Here is a 4,504-nt window from a genome sequence, read left to right on the forward strand (position 1 = left end):
GCCACCATCTGTAAAGTAAAAATTACATATTCCTGGGTACCTTTGTTTTCTTCCATGACATGATTGTCTTATACATCACCAGAGAAAAATGCCAAATGTAATGACCACTGAAATTCAAGAAAGTTCTAGAGAAAAGGAATGATATCTGTACTATCAGCTCTGTTGCCTACAAATTATTCCCTCCTTATTCCTAAATAGGCTTATAATTTATAATCCATGCTTCAAGTCCAGATGTCCAGAATGTAAAAGTGATACTATTCCAAGATCTTGCTGTACAACACAAGAACCAAATAAATCTAACTAGTTATCTGCAAGGTGGGTGGTAGGGCATGAAAATAAAGTTAATGTTATTTCTGCACAACATTAGTCAAAAGTAAATAAAGCTTAAGTAGAGTTAGCTGAGAAAACACATCTAAATGCTTTTTTTCCAGAATTCTGCAACATGAAGTAAGTCCAATGGTGTATGACCTCAAGGGAAGTCTTCCCTTAGAATATATTAATTGCCTAGAGACAGATTTGGAAAACAGCTGCAATGTTCTTTACTCACTAAGATAAAAAAAATCCTGTGATTATAAAGTAAGAAATTTTTTAAAAATAAAGAGCAGTGGTACAACCACTTTGGAAAAAGATTTGGCAGGTTTTTTTTTTTTTTTAAGTAAAATTAAGCATAAACATTCTCTATGACTAGCATCTTCACTATTAGATATTTATCCAAGAAAAAAATATATATATACTTACAACAAAGACTTGTGTGCAAAAATTTATAGCAGCTTTACTCAAAATAGACAAAAGCTGGAAACGATCCAAATGTCCTTCAGTGTGTGCCTGGGTATACTGTGGCACAATGACAGAATGGAATATTATTCCACAATAAAAACAGAAGGAATATTGATTCACCCAACTCACAAATGAATTAATCTTGAACACATTTTAATAAGTGAAAGGATCTAGTCTCAAAAGATTCCATACTCTGTGTTTCCATTTATTCTGGAAAACAGAATATAGGAGCAGAAAGCAGATCAATGGTTGCCAGAGGTTGGAGTAGGGCAGGATGTGAGTATAAAGGGGCAACATGAGGGAATTCCTTGGAATAATGGAATTATTCTGTATTTTGTATATGCTGGTTGTTACAAGAACCTATTGACATGCATACAAAAACTCATAGAACTGTATGCCAAAAAGAGGGAAGTTGGGTGGGGATATGGGCTAAAAAAGTGATGGACATGAAGGAGGGCACTTGGGATGAGGACTGAGTGTTATGTGTAAGTGATGAATCACTAAATTCTACGCCTGAAACCAGTACCACACTATATGTTAACTAATTTGGATTTAAATTAAAAACAATAGTAAAGGAAAAAAAAAAAGCGCCATGCTCAGTGTGCATCCCACTGCTAGGTTCGATCTAATGACCATGAGATCATGACCTGAGCTGAAATCAAGAATCAGATGCTTAACTGTCAGAATGACCTAGACATCCTAACATATTTGACATTATAGACAAAGCTTTGACATCAATTAAGAAAAAGAATAAAAGCAAAAATCAAGTATTGATAAAAGAGTAAAGCTACAGAGGTAAAGATTAAAGTTATATTAAAATATTACATAAATGTGCTAATAAAAAGAATTTTTCTAAAATAAATGTTTTGCTGGAATAATAAAAAAATAACTGTATGCCAGACAAAGAGTGGATTTTACTGCAAATAAGTTTGGAAAAAATAACATACAATTACATATTCTACCAAAGAGAAATGCAGTGAAAATGGATCATAGATTTCAAAAGAGATAAAGCAAGGGAGACAGAAATGTCAAATATCAAGCAAGATCATGTTTAGGCAAATCTAACCAAAATGAGTCTGAATCCAAAGAAACATAGCTGATCCTAACTAGAGATAAGTATGAGCGTAAGCCATAGTGATGTAACATGTATATATAAAATGTTCTGCTGGTTACCAACTACACTAAAGTAGAAAACCCAGAAAGTGAACAGCTCCAATCAGAAGGAAGTTTGCCCCACACATAGCCTGTTTTATGTGATGTGTTCATGGAGTTGTTTTCTACAATGTTGTTGAAAATAATTTAAAAAATTAAATTAAGTTAAATTAAAATAAAATAAATAAAAAATGGTTCTGAAATTCTGAAAGCAGTCACCCATATACAACAAAAACAAAACCTTATTTTAACAAGAAAGAGAGCTACATATATTGTGCTTTAATAAAGACTTTATTAGCTATTCAGAAGTAAAGATAGTCCTTACAAATATCCAAGAGAAGGTGTAGGGCAGTTGAAATCCAATACTCAATAGTTAGTGTAATAATTTAGGGAAAAATTATGTTCTTAGCACCTGGTAAAAATAATTCTCTTAACAGGAGAAAACTCCCTTTTTGGGAATGAAACCTCTCTGCAAGATAAATGTAAGAGTCAAGAGGCAGGTGTTGAAGTGGGTGCCCCATTTTCCTAAGGAAAAGTTAAACTAACCTTCATGATGTATGGGAGAGAATTTTGATATTGCAAAAGGGAATATGTGAGATGGTGGTAGAATATGGGAATATGGTTAAAACAGTTAATGGAGAGAAGAATTATGGAAGAAAGTGCCATCATTTGGGTAGACAGAAGGTATAAGGGGAACTTTCAAGAGAGAAAAAAATGTGTGTGTGTGTGTGTGTGTGTGTGTGCCTGGGCATGTGTGAGTGGACATGTATATGTATGTAAAATGAGGTATTACCTGTGGGAGATATGCACTATTACCACCAACACTATCCCCATGCACAGTCTCTTCCTCAACACAGCAAAATTTCCCTACAAAATATTCACCACAATCTACGACTACATGACCACTGAAAGGCAGGAGAGAACAGGTGTCCACACAAGTTAGCACAAGGTTAGACAGAGTTGGGCCAGGGAAGCATGGGATACAGCTGGTATTTGAGTTACCTAAATATTTGAATGGTCTCTGCTACCGCTTTCCAAAAAATCAATAAATAAATGACTGCTACAACATTTCTGTATATGACTTTTCTGCAGCTGCCCAGATGGATTGCACTAACTTAAACATATAACTTCAATCTTTACATGGGAGGTGAGGGTAGAGGTGCTTTTCCAGGATAAAGTTCACATGGAAGACTACTGTCCTGTTCTATTCAAAAATCTTGTTTTTCAGAGATAGTTCTCTTTTACCACCAAAGGTCAATAGCTACAGTTTAGGATGTTAAAAGTGTTTTTGCTTATTGCTTTGCTCAGGGTATTAATATGTTTTTTTTCTTTATGCTATCTTTGCCCTTTTCATATTATATTGCCGCATTTGATACTAACAAGAATAAAAATAAATTAGTAGAGCAGGCTTTTTTATTGCCAATTAAAATATGAGAAAATTAAGGGTCAAGTATCAATGTGTTCAGAATCACACCTCTTATTTATAATTGGTAGAGACACAAATTATTTTTTTCTTTTTCCTGTCTTAATGGTTGTCTAGTTTTACTTCATTCCCATCAGTGTAATGCTTAGTTATCACAACAAGCCTTTAAAATTTTAGAAAGCAAGTTCAAAAGAGAAATCCAAAGTTGCTGAAAGCAAAAAAATTGGGGGAGAGGTTAACAATAATTTCTGTTATAAGAATAGCAGCATGTCCTTGTTCAAATCGATCTAAGAGATAAAAAAGAAAATAGCATAAGATACAGTATTACATTCTGGGGCTAAGAATAAATACCCGCAGTTACAAATAACTGCTTTCAAATAAACAAATATATAATTCTTGTGTTTTATTCACCAAGTAGGTGTTTTGTAGTTGCTTTAATTTGTTAAAAGGCTTTATTGTTTTTGACAGTTTTAGATTCACAGCAAAATTGAAAGGAACGTACAGAGAATTCCCATTTATCCCCTGCGCCTACACAGACATAGCCTCCACTATCAACTTCCTCCACCAGAGGAGGTATATGTTACAAGAACAAACCTACATTGACACATCATTATAATCCAGAGTCCATAGTTTGCCTTTAACTTTCGCATTTAGTGTTGTACATTCTATGAGTTTGGACAAATGTATAATGTCATGTATCCATCATTATAGTATCCTATTTTCATTCACACATAAACCTATACTCTGCCTATTTCTCCTTCCCCTCAAATACTGATCCTCTTATTGTCTCCATAGCTATTTTTTTTCCAGAATGTCATATAATAAGAATCATACAATATGTAACCTTTTCAAATTGGCTTCTTAAATTTAGTAATATGTATTTAAGAATCTTCCGTGTGTATTCATGGCTTGATAACTCTTTTTATTTCTGAATAATATTCCATTGCCTGGATATACCATACATAGTTCATCCATTCACCTATTGAAGAACAATGTGGTTGCTTCCAAGCTTTGGCAATTATGAATAAAGCTGCTGTAAACATTCATGTGCAGGTCTTTCTGTGGACATAAGTTTTCAACTCCTGTGGGTAAATGCTAAGGAGTGGAATTGCTGGATGGTACCCTAAGAGTATGTTTACTTTTGTAAAAAAG

The sequence above is a fragment of the Hyaena hyaena genome, unplaced genomic scaffold (genome assembly GCF_003009895.1).
Source record: "Hyaena hyaena isolate Hyena2069 unplaced genomic scaffold, ASM300989v1 scaffold_873, whole genome shotgun sequence".
Classification (NCBI taxonomy): domain Eukaryota; kingdom Metazoa; phylum Chordata; class Mammalia; order Carnivora; family Hyaenidae; genus Hyaena; species Hyaena hyaena.